Raw genomic sequence first — 17,054 nt, forward strand, 5'->3', positions numbered from 1 at the left:
GGCCGCCTGGAGGCCCCATGTGCCCACCCGTCCGCCTGCGATCTGAGGCCACCTGCTAGGCTGGCGCTCCCCGCACGGCCCCGCAGGCCCGGCCCGCAGCATGGAGCGGTCCGGGCGCCCCCGGGGCCGCGCGCCGCCCCAGCTCCTTCTTCAGCTCGCCCTTTTCGCCTTGCTGGGAGGAGGAAGAGGAGGCAGTGGCAATGGGGTCGCGGCACTGCCCCTCGGGCAGCAAGCAAGACGGGTGGCCCGAGGGAGAAGCAGGGCAGAGGCTCCCGCCGAGGGCAAGGGGGTGTGCAGCAGCCTGGAGCTCGTGCAGGTCCTATCCCCGGACACACTGCCCAACCGCATGGTCACCCTGGACTGGAGTCATGGCACCAGAAGGTACTGGCCCCCCAATGAACACACTGGCTGCAGCAGGAGTCCATGGCTCTCCTGCCACCACACACAGGTTCTCAGGCCTTGGCGTCCAGTGGCCGCTGGGCTCACCTCTGAGGCACAGCTACAACTTCTGCTGTGATATTGAAGAAAAATTGTGAGAAGAGAAATCTTTGCCATATTTCTGATCTCAGCAAGAAAGATTTGTGCCTCTCATCATGCACAGCAGCGATGGTATCCATCAGTGTCTTGTAGATGTTCTTTCAAGGGATGCTACTAAGAATGTCCATTAATGGAATGTTGCTCCAAGAATGATGCAGGCAAGGTCAGCTGAAGAAGTCACGTTGCAACCAGACTCATAGTCACTAATACTGAAGATATTTGAAGTCTTTATATTCTGAGATGGTTCCTTATGCAGTGATAATTGAACCAGGATGCTGATTTCTGTGATGACATCAGGATCTGGGAGTGAGGGGAGGACAAGGAGCTGTGCTGCCTCCTCTTGGACATCAGAGAGCCCCTGTGATGGAGGAGTGGAAGCCACACCAGCCCTGTGCACAGGATCTTGCTATGTAGTTCAGGCTGGCCTTAAACACAGTATGTAGCTAAGGCTGACTTCAAAGGCATATCCTCAGTCTCCCAGTGCTGGGATTACAAGCATCCTCCATCACATCTGGAAGCAGTTAACAATTTGCTGGCAACACATGAGCTGATACTGTCTTCCTGATAAACGCTGCTGCCGCCAGCCAGCCGCACAGTCATGAAGGGTAAACAAGTGGTGCTCCAAAGGGGACTGTCCTGTACAAGCTATCTTCTTCAGGTCCACCTCTTTGCAGATCCTGAAATCAAGATTTCAGTAGCTCAACATTGCTGGTATCAGGTTGACCATCACATAGAAGAAATTTGTTATACAACTTTCTAGAGTAGGCTCAGGTATACCATAGCCACATAAAATCCTCAGATGCACTTCACAGTGCAAAACAGAAAAAAACTGGAGGAGCAGAGCCCCCCCCCCCTGCCCCTGGTGCCGAGGAGGTGAGCTGCGCAGGTGCCAGCAGCACCACTCTCCCCCCACCCTGGTGGCTGGGCTGAGACAGTATTTGGATTCACAGCACAGAGGTGCAGGGGGTCATAAAGGACATTGTTCTGAGCTCCAGAAGATAGAGCAGAAGTGAGCAACAGAAAGAGGGCCTCTCTCAGGCTCTTTGATGAAAAGGGAAGCCCATTGGAAAAGTGAAGAAAATCTCTGCAATAAAGGCACACCAGACCACTGTAGTTGCACACTGAATCAGGCAGGATGGTGTGTGACTGCAGTCCCCGCACTCTGGACAGCTGAGGTAAGAAGGTCACATGGTGGAGTCCAGACCGACCAATTTGGTGAGTTAGTGAGACCCTTAGTGGGTATCTGAAGCAAAATGTCTGAGGATATAGTTCACTGAGGAGATGCAAAGTACAAGCCCCCATAACATAAAAGTGAAAAAATAACAGATAGATGAAAAATAGAAAAAAATATTCGGAGATACTTAGATAAAAATAACAAAAGAAGTGGCCACTGATTTATTTAGTATGAAGAAAAAATGGCTGTCATGGGCGGAGACGGGGGAGAGTACCCACAGTTCTGGGCCTGACTCTTCTGACGACGCAGAAGGTTGTGGAAGAATCAGAGACCGAAAGTGTAGAAGCAAAGTTTTACTTTTATTCAGCAAGCATGCAAGAGTACAGCTGCCTTCTCACAGGGAAACAAGCAGGGATGCCTGAAACGAGCCACCATTGCAGGGGGGCTCAAGATGCTGGTTTTCTAGTAGTTGGGGCCTATCCTGCCTCTGGGCTTAGGGTGCCCCTACTTGATTGGTTAATGATTAACTTAGCTCATTACTAGGGACAACAGGGAAGGGTCTTTTCAGGGGCCATTTACATCTTAGGGCCAAGGTTCTTTTTCCTTTTGATCTTAGCAAACCAAGCTTTTCAGGGTACAGCGTGAAGAGGAGGTGCAGCCTCAGCAGACTGTCAGCTTTTTATGGGTGGTTAAGCCTGTTCTGCCAGCTATCTGAACTCCTTTGGGGAGGGGCTCATCTCTTCCTGCCTAGGGGTCTCTATCCCTACAGGACTATAGGCCTTTCTATTACATGGAGACTCAGGTTATGGAACCCCCAAGACATGAGCTCACTTCCTTGGCAACATCTCCAAACAAAACTTGGATCCCTTGTTAATGGGTGTCACAATCTAGTAACAGCCGTCTCCCAAGCTCACTTGGCCAGAGATGGTCAACAGCAAACATGCTGAGCTGCTTCTCCACTTCGAGAGGCTGCATCCTCAGGACCCCAGGCAGAGAAAGTACCTGTGAAAGATTAAGAAGAGGGCTGACTCCATCCAGATGCCACAGGCCACACTGTAGCAGCCACATGACTGTCACAGACACCCCAGGGATGGTCTCCCTGGGAGTGACCACCAGTGACCTACCAAAATCAAGGTACCCCAGTGAAGACTCCCTAAGCCCAAATATCAATGGCAGAGAAACTGGGAAGAGCACGGGGCAAGTATCACCAGGCCCAGAAACACCCAGTAGCTCTGGCCAGGCCTCCCCAGAGCTGGGCACAGAAAACCTAGAGAGTCAAAGTCCAGGGGGGGAGACCAAAGTCACAGCCACTGGCCCCCAGAGACACACTGAGAAGCCTGGTGTACATCCATCCAGGCCTGACCGCCACTATTGGAAACAACTTCACAAAGAGCCTTGCAGAATTCTGGCCGATGTGGTCTCTGCAGGCAGTCAGGCCACTCTCATTCTCTGAGCCCTGCCTGTCTGTTTCCCTGAGCAGCCAACCCATGTATGGTCCCTTCTTCCCAGGCATCTCCACTACCCACACCTCTACCCTATTGGCCCTGATTTTGGGAAGAGACATCATGACAAGATCTCTTGAGAATTCCATCCTGTTTGAGGGCCTGTGTGATAAAGATGGAGATGTATTGTGTTTGGACCATAAACAGCTTTTCACCACACACTGGGTAGAGGAGGAAGGAGACCCATATACTGTGTCACCTCAGTTGGAGTTAGAAGAGGTCATTAGGCTTTCTGAGCTAAAGAAAGATTCTGAGCTCTCAATTCATTCATTGCCTCGTATACCAGAACATCCTAAAGTGCCTTGTCCAGGAGAAGAGAAATCCATCCATCACAGAGTTGCAGGCTGCTGGAGAAAGCTGTATTATGTGAATGGCCACACTTTTCAGGCCAAACGCTTCAGCAGGCGAGCTCACTGTACTGTCTGCACAGACCATGTAGGGGGACTTGGCACCAGGTGTATAAGTGCACCAACTGTAAACTCTCGGTTTACAAGAAGTGCCACAAACTTGTCACAATTGAATGTGGGTAGCGTTCTTTACCATCAGAGCCCATGGTGCCAGTTGATCCATTATCCATGGCTTCAGACCCTGCACACACAGCAATCCCACATAACCTTTCAACTCATGAGGCTTTAGAACAAGTTGATGAAGAGAATGAGACAGGGAACACTGGGGAAGGTGGCAAAGCTTCATCTGGTCTAGGTCTTGAGGACTGATTTGATCCAAGTGATTGGCAGAGGAAGTTATGGGAAAGTACTGTTAGTCCAACAGAAAGAATCAAATCATATGTATGCAATGAAAGCAGTGAAAAAGGAGCATGTCAACGTTGATCGGATACAGAAAGAGAAGCACATTCTACAGCAGGTATCCAATTGTCCTTGGACGGCATGCTTGCTTCCAGACAGAACGCAGACTGCTCCTTGTTCTAGACTACATCAATGGGGGAGATCTACTGTTTCATGTGCAGCAACAAAGATGGCTTCCTGAAGAACACACCAGGTTTTACTCTGCAGAAATCAGTTTAGCAGTCAACTACCTCCATCGGCAAGGAATACTTTACAGAATTTTTAAATTAGAAGACATATTACTCAACTCAGAAGGGCACATTAAACTCAATGATTATTGCTTGTGTAAGGAAGGCTTACAGCCAGGAGACATGACCCGCACTTTCTGTGGCACCCCTAATTTTGTGACTCCAGAACTTATAAGAAGGGAAGATTACAGTTTCAGTGTGGACTGGTGGAATCTTGGAGTCATGATATATATCACGATGATCGGAGAGTCTCCATTCAATCTTGATGAGAGCTCTGATAACCCTTATGAAAACTCAATCGAGCATGTCTTGCAAGTAATTTTGGAAAGAGACATTGTCATACCTCATTTTCTGTCTGTACAAGCTGCAGGTGTCCTAGAGGGTTTTCTGAACAAGGACCCAAAAGAACGACTGGGTTGTCATCCTCACAGGGGCTTTGCTGATATTCAGGCAGATCCATTCTTTCAAAATGTGGACTGGGACATGATGGAGTGAAAGCAGGTTGTGCCTCTGTTTAAACCAAATATCTCTGAGAGATTTGGTTTGGACAACTTTGATCCTGAATTTACTAATGAACCTGTCCAGCTCACCCCAGATGATAATGACATTGTGAGGGAGCTTGATGGATATGAATTTGCAGGTTCTGAGTATATCAGTCATCTTACAATGTATGAAGAAGAAGGGGTCTGAAACCCATTTTTCAACTATGCATTTTGCTTATGTTCCCATTCAATGCTTGGAAAAACTTGTTGCCAGCCTAGATAGAATTAACCATTTCAGAGATGCCTAGAAGCTAATTTTAATTTATTGTTTTGAAGCTATATTTAGATGTAATACTTGATTCTTATAGTCTATAGTAGAGAATATAGAATTTTTTGTTCTTAGATTAGATTTTTATGAACTGATTTAAATAACAATGAGGCAATCGCTTGTTAACCACACTTGTATATACATTCCATTTGTTGAGTGGGACATAATGCCTAATATTTTTTCTTTTTACTTATGATACAAGAAAACAAATTGTCTTTTCAGTAAAATATCTTACCTATGCTAGTTTCTCTCCAACCATACTTTTGAAACTGACCACCTTTTGGGGTCATTTTATATACTCTTCAGGAAAATCCAAAAATACCAACAATTGTGAATAAAAACACATATACTTGTATCTTTTTTATATGAAGAAAATACAATATACGACTATAGGCTTTGGAAGGATAGTAGTTCTCATGAAGTGGGGCATCTGAAAGGGATTAAAAGATGATTTATTAAATGTTTATAAAGTTTGAATTGTTCTAAATTTAAAACTAAAGTGTTAACTAAAATTAAGTTAAACTAAGATTGTACCATTATAACTTATTTACATTTAGATGATGATGGTTACCTTTCACATCCTTGGCATAAAAATGATACTAAAACAGAAGGATGACATATAGGATCCTAATTTTAGTTAATGATCTAGTTTTAAGTTCAGAATGATTTAGAATTTGTAAACATTTAAGAAATTGTCTTTTGACCATTTTTAGATGCCCTATTTCATGAGAAATATTACTTTTCCAAAGCTTGAACTCATGTATTGTCTTTTCTTCATATAATTTAGTTTGAAACTAATGAAAGCATCAAAGGAAAATGTTTATAGACATTCTCCTGTTCATTTCCGAGGCATGTACGTTTCTCTTAATGCCTGGAACTTGTTTTAAAGCAAAAAGCAGTATTCACAACATCAACTTATAGAGAATTCTAACATGTCAGAGATATGTTTAGGATCTCGCGTTTAAGTGTTGCTCTTTTCCATAGGGCACTTCAGAGTGCAGAATAATCACCCAGGGTGTTTGTTTACCATGTTTATTACTGAGCCCACGTTAGAACTCTTTTGGACTTTTGAACCTCATTTTGAGAAACACTTTCTTCAAGATATTCTTTTGTCCTCCAGTTTAATAGTAGAAAGTGTGTTCATGGTATAATATTTTAAGATGTTACAAGCAGAAATTTACAACTTTATGAACATTTTTGAATGAATTTTACATGAATGACTTCATTAGATACCTTCCTTGTTCCCCTCAACCAAATTTTATCAGTTTTCTGCCAATGATATCCAAATGATGAGCATTTTTCTTTGTTGAGATTTTCACCATTATTCAGGGTGGTCTTTAGCTTTTCAAATTTTTAAGTAATAAGATTAACTGTATATTTTATAGAGAACTGCATTACAAATATGTTTTCAACTATTTTTGTCAGTTCTTTTCATGTCATACAGAAATTGTCTCAAAATACTCTTTAGGGGAATAAGTCACTTTATAGTCAGAATAGTTGACATTCTGGTTTTCTAAAAAATTTATTTTGCATAATCCTGTAGTCAGATAATTTTATGCATGTGCAGCTTGGGTAAAATTTCAAGTACTGTGTTCAGCACTGGTATATTTACTGTATACATTTGTTTTGTTTTGATTTCTGTCATGTAGAACATTGCCTTAGTCATCATAATGTAATCTGTGTTGTGTTCTTCTTTTTTCATGTTACACCCTTTAAAAAAAACATTTAATATAAATTCAAAACAAAAAAAAACAAAAAGAAAAAAACCAAATCCCTAACTTATATTTTGACCTTAATATGTAGCAAGTCATACATTTGGAAACGTTCGGTATTATAAGGTCCATATTTTACCATGTATAAAATCTTGATGCAATGCAATTATCATTACATTAGAAAACAGTAATGTGTTTGTCAAAAAAAAACCTTTCAAGTTGACTTAAAGAAAATAATCACCACAGATATTAATAATTTATCAGAGTGAGGACTATGATTTTTTAAAATTTTACCCAGACAAATTATAATTCTTATTTGATCCAAATCTAATTGTAATTAATACATCTATGCACACCTCGACCTCTCAGATCTTTGCACATATTTTCCTCTTACAAAATTCCTCTATTAAATGTTATATTAGTTAATTCAAGTTGGCAAATACAATATTTAAATACTAATATCATTCCTGTTCTATTTTTGACAACGTGCACTAAAATCTCCTTACAACTATTTTCCTATTTTTTTTTCATTATTCACTCTCAGATTGTCCCCTACTTGTTGGACCAGTCTTTCTTTTTCAGTCATTGCTCTCTTCTAGCTTTCTGTTAAATATCAGCTCCCTTATAGTTCATGTTAATCATTTCTTCTTATTCTATGTCTCATACCATGCCTAAACTTTACTTCTTACTGTTATTCTAAAATTTATATCTCACCCATGACATTTCCCTTGAACTCCACGTGGGTGTTTCATAGTGGCTACAGCCATTATATCCTCGAAACAGTTTAAAGTTTCTAAATAGGATTTCCTCTATTGAATGTGTGTAAAACTCACTGTCATTCCCAAGATCCTCACTCAAGAGGAAGTGATAAAGATAACCTGTGCCCATGAGTTAAGGCTCTTACTGTATCAAGTAAAAGAAAAGCCCACATGTATCTATCTGGTTTAAATAAATAAAGAACATATTGGTTCATAAACCTGAACAGTTCTGGAATGAAGTAGCTGCATCGCGGTTTGGTCCAGTTGTTTAATTGTTGTCTTCAAAAGTATTTTTTCTGTCATAGTTGGGCTTTCCATTTTGCCAGCTTCCTTCTCATATTTATCCCCTGCTTTCCAAAAATGGGCAACAAAATCTATACACTTATACTGCAGAGATTTGAGAATTTCAGTGGAAAAAAAAAATCTGTTCTTCAATTATCCATGCAAAAGTCAAGGAATGATTCTCATTGACTTGCTCCATCATTAAAAGCTTTTCTAACTTCCATAGACGCAAGTCAGTGGGACCCTGACCTGTACACTTGTGATATTATGTATAAGAAATACATATTCATTCATTGTTTGTTTCTGACAAAAGCCCCTAAACCAAACCTCTTATAATTTCTTAAGAAATATCTGTTAAAGAGCATCTTTTTAAAAAATAGCACTGGTTTTTGTTCCCAGTTCCTGACCCCAGAGCTTGCAAAAGTCTTGGATTTTTCCTGCATAATGGAGCAGGACGAGAGTCTTTTTGTGATCCATTATAAACCCCTTTCAGCCATATCTGAGTTTATGTAATGAGGTAGCTCTTAGTAAGCTCCTGAATATCTTCAGGATGGGTTGCTAGTTTCCAGAGGAACCAAGCATGTGACAAGAGAATTGGAACTTTTCTTGCTCTGCTCCTCAACATCTGGAGAGAAAAAAGGCGCAGAGGACTGAGTTACATACCAATGGTCAATTAGTTAATCAAGTATGCCTGTAAAATGAAGATTCCACAAAGACAAGCAGTGAAATCCAGAGAGCTTCCTAGTTGGTGAGCATACCCACATTCCAGAGTGATGGTGCACCCCAACTCCACAGTTCAGAAAACTCCTCCACTCAGTACCCTTTGGACCTTACCCATTAATCCTCTTCATTGGGTATTCATCAGTATCCATTATAATATCCTCTATAATAACCAGAAACTCAGTGAAGTGCAGTCATCACCTCTGTGAGCCATTCTTGCAAATTATTAAACCAGAGGAGGGGCTGCAAATGCCCCATTTTGATTGTGCATTCTGCTGTGGACTCTGTTTGCAGTTTTGATTTATCTCCAATCTGCTTGTCTCCTACCCCAAGAGTGGGATCACTTCCTCTACTTAAGATGCGGTGCTAAATGTGCTCCTTAATCCTCCTCTTCCTCAGTTCAATGTCTTCCTCTCCTAGAGGGAGGAATAACCAATAGCTTTCTTGAATCAATGGTCAGACTGGTGTGGGTTCTGGCACAAGGATACCCTGATTGCCGGTTGTGCTTCCAGGGACTCAGTACCACCTCCCAGCCTCTGATCTTACAGGACCGGGTAATTAAAAACAAGGATGTATTCCATAAGGAGAGACCTTTAAATTTCTCCAACCCTCAACTAGATCTTACAGGACTACTTTCCCCGGAAAAATTAAAACCTACCTGTGGAAAATACCCTAGTGAGTCCCTGGTAACCTGGCACCCCCAGGGGCCACCTGTGCTCCAGTCCCACTTATCAAGAGCTTCATCATGTCAACAGACATGGATTCTTGGAAGGGTACAAAAATGTATGGAACTAACCTACTTTACTATACCTGATTTCAACACAGGAAGGAAACTTACTTTCCCTAACAGCACTCAGATCCTGACCCTGCATGATGGTCAATTCCATCATGTGCCAGAGGGAAGATCCTGTATAATCTTCCCAAAAACTAACTTGTGAGTCAAAGACTAGTTTCACTTTGAGTCATGGTTCCAAAGTTTTTCTAGAAATGGGATTTAAAAGGTCTAGAGCAAGCTTCAGGGAGAGGGAAAAGGGAAATTCTTCTTGCCTTAGTCATCCTAGTAAACAAACAGACCCATCTTCTCTGCACCCTTCAAGTTATTTCTTTTATGAACATCAAAGGAGCACCAAAAAGGCCTGGGGCTACAGTGCTTAGACTCCTGATTTTGCAGGAATAATAGGGGCCTGATCCAATTGGGGTCAAATGAAGGGGGCTTAGAGTTCCTAACAAGTCCTCTGTGGAAGGGCTGTACCAACAATTTAATGAAAAGGAAATTAACACTGGGGTTGCATGAAAAAGATGTGAGCCTGTGACCATGACCGTCATTATGCAGGAAGTAACTGCACTGATAGGTAGCTTGAGTGGACTCGATTATGGAGCTGTGGCTAAAGCTGTGAAAACAAACAAACCAACAACCTTATTGTGGCAGCTGCTGAGGTGGCATAGTCTTTAGGCAGTAATTTGAGAGATTCAGCAGTTTCTGGACTCACTGGCTAGTATGGTCTTATGACAGTGGCAGGTACTGGATTGGATGCTCGCCCATCAGAGGTGTCTGTGCTGTCCTTAACATCACTTGTACTTCTTGCTGAGTTATGACATGATAAAGGATGTCTAAAGGTGAGATAGAGCAAGTATGCTAGCTCCAGTCTTTCTTATTCTTCTTCTTATAAAGCCACAAATGCCATCATGGAGCCTGCACTATATGACTCCGTCTAATCCTAATCACATCCCAAAGGGTCTGTCTCCAAATGCCATTCGAATGAATTTGGAGATTAACTTTCCAACCCATGGAACTTTGGGGGAAACAAAATCAAACCATAGCAAGAACTAAGGACCTTGATACATAAATGGGGACCTAGAATCCCAATTAGAATTAAGAAACTCCAAACTGGCATCTCAGCTAAACAAAGTGGGTGGTTGAAGGCCATCAGGATAATTCATTGATCAGAAGATTGCAGTTATTTTCTCACATTCATGAAAATAATAATCATTTTTTTCCTTCTGTACCCTTCAGAACCAAACCATGTAGACATTAAAGCTTCAGCATTTAAGATATTTGGGAGAAAAAAAATTTAGGGTGTTGGCATAGCCTAGCTACTTGTATTGATCTTCAATAAATTCCTACTTGAAAGAGATAAGATACTTTTAATGCTGTCAACTGAAAGCAGAGAGAAGGATACCTTGTTAGAGAACTCCATTCTTGGTTACTAGAGAGTCTGCACACTTGAAAGAATGGAAACACAATTCCCTTCTGAAAATGAGTGCCAGCAGAAACAGGGGTGAGCAACTTGGGATCAGACTGTTGCTCAGGAGAATGGTGCTGCTCCCTGTCCTCCATACAGGCCCCTGTTAATTATCTTCTATTAATAAGAAAGAAAAATGACTAATTGCTCACTTTGAGAAGAAGCTGCTCAGCCTGAAAAAGGGGAAGATTTTAATGCTCTTTTTTGCCCTAGCTTTTTACTTCAAAATACTCCCAAAGGGCAATTGTGAAAGCTGTGATCTTGGACTTTACCATGCCCCCAAATCACCATAAGTGTTTATTATAACACAGATCACAAGACACCATCCCAAGTGTCCAAGTTGATCTGGAACAAAATCCTAGAATGTACCAACTTCTCAGGTGATGCTGCTGCTGATCTAAGAGCCATAGTGCTAGAGGAACAAGCAAAGCAGTGGGATGGAGATCATCACCAAAGGAACTCTGATGGCTAGAACTTGACTTCAAGATTTCTCCCACCAGCCTCTGGCTTTGGCTACTTTCCTATATATAAATAGCTTGGAAATAAATAGCTAGGCTGCCTCTAAAATTTTAATGGAGCTCTACTGAGAAATGACCTCAAATCCTATGATTTTTTTTTTCATTAAGTTTATTGGTACATTTTATGTGTACAATATGATGACATTCATCATTGGGAATTTGTACCTTTACATGATATATCTTGGTTCTGATTTTTTTCCCCATTCCCCTGCCCACCCCTCCCTATTTAAAGAGACTTTGTTTCCATTTTTTCCTTTCTCATATTTTTCCATTCCCTTCTTTCCTTTCCCCTACCCCTGCCACTTCCCCTACCCATTTACACCTTTTCTTCCTGTGTCACATTATCTATTAAACATTTTGATTCTTACTTACACTTGCAGTTTCTCACACCAGAGAAACTGTTCAGTATTTACACATGTGTGTCCTATTTATTTCACTTAAGAGTATGGCCTCAATGTGCATCCACTTAGCTATAAAAGTCTCTAATTTCTCATTTTTTATGGCTGAGTAGTACTCCACATCTTCTTTATTAAAAAATCACATCTTCTTTATCCAGTCTCCATTTGATGGGCAATAGCTTTAGCTATTACAAACTGTGCCACTATAAACATGGGAGCACATATATCATTGTGGTATGATTCTTTCAATTCTTTTGGGAAGATCATGACAGGGGGTATCACAGTCCCCAACATGAAACAATACTGCAAAGCCACTTTGATTAAAAAAAAAAAAAACCAGCATGCTAATCACAAAGAAACAGACCTGAGGATCAGTGGGATAAATTAGAAGATGTAGAAACAACTCCAGACTTACTCAGCCACCTCATCTCTGACAAAGGAGCCAACCACCCTCACTGGAGAAAAGAGCCTCTTTAATAAGTGGCGCTGGAAAAAAACTGGATTTCAACCTTCCAAAGATTAAAACTAGACCCATATCTTTCACCATGCACTAAACTAAAATCAAAGTGGATCAAAGATCTAAATATTAAAACAGAAACACTAAACTGGGTGGAAAAGAGGTTAGGTAGAACTCTTGAAGACATTGGCATAGGAAAAGACTTTATGAACAAAACCTCAGCAGCATGGGAACTAGCACAGAGAATCAACAACTGGAATCTCATCCTATTAAAAAGCTTCTTCACTGCAAGGGAAACCACCAACAGAGTTAAGAGACAACTTACAATGTGGGGAAAAAAATTTTACTAGTTGTTCCTCAGACAAAGGACTACTATCTAGAATATATAAAGAACTTAAAAAAATCAGACCCCACCAAATTTAAAGACCCACCTCAAAAATGGGCATCTGAAATGAACAGACATTTCTCAGACAAAGAAGTAAAAGCAGCAAATAAACATGAAAAAATGTTACATCACTGGTCATTGGAGAGATGCAGATAAAAACAACACTGAGATTCCACCTAACCCCAAAAAGAATGGCTGCTCTCAAGAAATTAACCAATAACAAATGCTGGTGGGGTTGTGCGGAGAAAGGAACTCTTCTCCATTGTTAGTGGGAGTGTAGACTGGTGCAACCACTGTGGCGATCCATATGGAGATACATCAAAAAACTAGGATTAGAGGTCCCATTTGACCCTGCTATTCCCCTGCTGTGTATCTTCCCAAATCCTATGATTTCTTAAACCCTGAATGTAATCTCTAGGTTCTTAATTCTCAGTATTAGGAAATGAGCCTCCAAGCAGAATAGAGAGAGGGTCAGGCAATACACTCAACACATCTTAGAGACAGACTTGGTGGACACCTTGTCACAGAGCCAAGCCACAAGTGATCAAAATGCAAAGTAAAAATCTCACAGGTCAGTAAGTCCTGTCCACCAGAACATTATATTTGCTGTGGGACAGACATCCCTATATAGCATCATTTCTTTTTCCAATGTTTGTTTTTATTTCAATTACTCTTTTCTTTCTGTATCATTGAATTATTAGATGTGTTATATATAGATAAGTGTCCGTTCAGCCATGAATCAGTAAGCCAGGAACAATTATATGTGGACCCAATGGAAAGGATGCACCTTACCCAGGATAAATGTTCACTTCCTGAAGAGAGGCCCAAAATAATTTGCTAAAACAAAGTCACTTTTGTTCTTTACTACAATAATGGAAGTCATTACCTTGGCTTACCCTGGCAATATATTAGTAATGCTTCAGAATAACAAAGTTAAGCCGGGTCTGGTGGTGCATGTCTGTAACCCAGCATGCAGGAGCCTGAGGCAGGATTATCACTATGAGTTCTTGGCCATCCTGGGCTACATAGAGAGTTCAAGGACAGCCTAAACTACATAGTAAGATCCTATCTAAAAAATGAATAAGCAACAACAAAAAAGTAGTAAGATTAAAGACAAAATATTTATTTGAGTTTGATTCTAGTTTGATATATCTGGGAGTATTTCAGTGTGAGAGTCTGATAGGTTAGGACTGGTGACCCAGCATGGGGAAAGTTTTTGAAGTAAGCCCTAATTTTGGCCCATTTTGGAAGTAGTACAGATAAGGTATCTAAATAGACAAGGTATAATAGATTGCTTACCAAAAATTACTTAGTGCCTGGAAATACCTTCTTCTCTCAGATTTCCCAATCCTGCCATTTTCAACTGATTTTCCTTGAATATTAGATGCATAATATTAGAAAAGAAAATCAGAACAAAATTAAATAAAGTTCTTCCTGGAAGAGTTAAATTCCCTACTAACTACATCATTTGAAAGTAAATTTTTAGAGTAGAAGAGTTTCAGAGAGAGAGAGAACAAGGGGTTAAAAGAAGCTCTGTCTTACAGTCACTTCCTTCCTTGTCCCAGCACCACTTCAAGCCCAAGAACTAAACCATCTCTTGTGGCCACTTTTACCAGCTGCTCCAAAGTCGCTTCCTGTGTGAGGCACTGCCACTTTGTAGTTACTTACTCTAGTAAATCTGCATCATTTTTAGGCCCCTTGCTGGGGAGCCCAGAGTAAGTTTCTGATCCCCTTAAAGGATGTCAGGTCTCCCGATGCCCTTCCCAGCACTACCAAGGACAAAGCAAGGACATCCCAAGTGGACACATTTCTTTCCTCTTCCTTGGTTCCTCACTTCCTTCACCATCAGAAAGATTTCCTACATTCTCCTCTCTGATGGAACCTGCCCTGACATCATACCCTTCTTTTAACTTACTAAAGGCCTTACAATGAAACACTATGTTATGAGTCATATGTAGGTGTCTTGATTATATGAAAGTATTAGAATTCCAAGAAAAATTTTTCTTCCTCTAAAAATTCTAGTATTCAAGGTAATTGTTTTACTAGGTGCTCAAAAGGATGTCTAACTTGACATTCAGAGCTGAGCAATGCCTTCTCTATGTTAGGGTGCTGTCTACTTCTAACCTAAAACAACTGCAGTCTTGTCAAAGGGTGGAGAAAACCAAAAAAATATAATTTATGGAGAATAAAAATAGATGTTTTATTTAATATATCCCTGTCATAGACACAAATCAAAGTCACTCTGCATAATAAGTAAATTTTAATCTTGCTTCCCTAGTCATGACAATCAAACATTGTCAAATTTGCCCATGTTGGGAACTGCTGCTCCAGGTTTCAGGTGAAATGTCAACTCCACAGGGAAGGCTCTCTGGGCACTGCCACCATTACTAGTACAGTGGACCCTTGACTTATGAACTCAATTTGTTCCCGAGGCCTGGTTGTAACTCAATTTGGTCCATGAAGTCTCAGGCTCCTCTACACAGCCTTCAAAATCTCCTCTGTACAGGCAGATCTCAGTGTGCTTAGAGAGACACTGGCCCAGGATTTCTCAATTAACCCCACACAGGAAAGGATGTTGTAATGTTCTTTCCAGAACTCTTTAAGGGTTAAATCTGTATCTGACACCATCTGGAAGAACAAGCGGTAGGCTTTCAGGTCACAACTCAAGACTGTTCATAAGTTAAAAAATTAAAATTCTGGTCATAATCCAAGTTGTTCATATGTCAGACCTGTCATAATTCGAGGGTCCACTGTATACTTGTCCTATTCTGCCATAGCATTCACTTCAACTTGCAATCAAACTTACTTGGATTTGTTTACTCTCAGTCTCTTCTACTAGACTGACAACTTCCTGAAGACAGACACTATGTCTGAGTTTTCCCTACTTTTAAAATTTTAATTACTATTTCCTAAGCAAACCTGCTGTAGAACTTGCTCATGAAGACAGTCAAGCCTGCAACAACTATGCTAGGGTCTGTAGACAAGGGGTGCTAAGCCCTTTAAAATACCAGTTAGAAAATGGGGAACATAATGCATGCTCAGCTCAGAGAATTTCAGACACAAATGCAATAGAAAAAAAGCAGAAAAAACTTATTAAAAATGCATTTTTGTGTGTATATGTCTTGTAATTTTAAGAGACATATTTATTATAGATGTCTAATATTGCTTAGAAACCTTTTTTTTGCTTCCAGATTCCTGTTCATATTCCTGTTAAATTCAAAATATTTGGTCATTATAAGTTGTTCCTATTTAAATATACAATGATACCTCATACTTAACTCTCTGACATAATAAATTAGATGTCCATAATTAAATTAAATGAGAGCTAATAAATCATGCAAACACTTATATATGGTCCCTTAATAATAATCTAAAGAATAATTATGACTTTTAAATAAAATTCATTTTAAAATACTGTACAGTTGTATTGAACAAATATTATAAAATATTCAGAATCAAAAAAGAATCCCCAAAGAACTGAACTTATTTTAATTCTGCTATTTAAAGCAAAAGGTGATCATTGCTTTCTCTTTTTTCTTTTATTATTATTATTTTTTTTTTATAAGACAGGGTCCAGACTACCTAGGCTGACCTTAAACTCATGGCAATTCTCCTACTTTAGCCTCATTAGTGCTAGCATCACAAGTATGTGAAAAGTGATCCTTTCTTGAACACATTTTAATTCTGCAATGATGGATTAGAGAAGTTTCAGTGTCTGTACTCCCACATCCAGTACTTTCTAATTCTCTCCTTCTACCCTTCAATTGCATAAAATTTCCACAAATAATTTTACTGAGATGGACTTATTTTTGTTGATTCTTAAAATAAGCATTGTAAGAGAAGAACTAAAGTGTCTTTAAAAAGTCTCTTAAGTTAATGTCTTGATTCACAAACTGGAGACTATATGTAAGATAACTAAGTTAGAAAATACGTTAAATGTTTCATTTAATTGTAATTAACTTAAGAATAACCTCAACTTGATTTCCCCTAGAAAATTCTTGGGCTTATAACAGAATCATGGTTTGTATCAACAAATAATTCTTCCTTGAGCTTACTCTAAGTAATTTGACTTTAGGACATTATTATTAATTTTTAAGAATTGAAATCACTTTTATCCTTCTTTTTATATTTTTATAATTTTACTTAATTTTGTAAAGTCTCTTTTTGTCGATTTTAAATCTACCATTTTCATAATATTTGAGACTTCTACAATCCAGGCCTTATTTGGACATGATAATCTCTCCTTTTCTCAGTTTGAAAGTGAATGAGTACTTTTATGTCATTTGTACCATGAAATTTCAAAATGAATAATTGTTCCCCTCCTGCAGGTACTTTAAAAAATTTTAATGGTAATTAAAAGATTACTGGCTTCATATGCATAAGCAATCCATTCTAAGCAGTTAATTATAAAAATGAGCTTATAACACATATGCCATTCACTCTTATTAATAAGAAACTGACCACAGTAAAGACCTGGTATGACAGGATCTTTGTAAAGCAATACCTTTATGTGATTATTCTTCTG

At 39.8% G+C, this 17,054-nt stretch overlaps 1 pseudogene; it reads left to right on the forward strand.

Moving 5' to 3' along the window:
* Nucleotides 1-3,106: 3,106 nt before the first annotated feature.
* On the forward strand, nucleotides 3,107-4,936 carry LOC147827127 (protein kinase C iota type pseudogene; annotated as a pseudogene).
* The last annotated feature ends 12,118 nt before the right edge of the window (nucleotides 4,937-17,054 follow it).

Source organism: Heterocephalus glaber, unplaced genomic scaffold, assembly GCF_053883595.1.
Source record: "Heterocephalus glaber isolate CG9 unplaced genomic scaffold, H.glaber_assembly_v1.0 deba00001454, whole genome shotgun sequence".
NCBI classification, from domain to species: Eukaryota; Metazoa; Chordata; class Mammalia; order Rodentia; family Bathyergidae; genus Heterocephalus; species Heterocephalus glaber.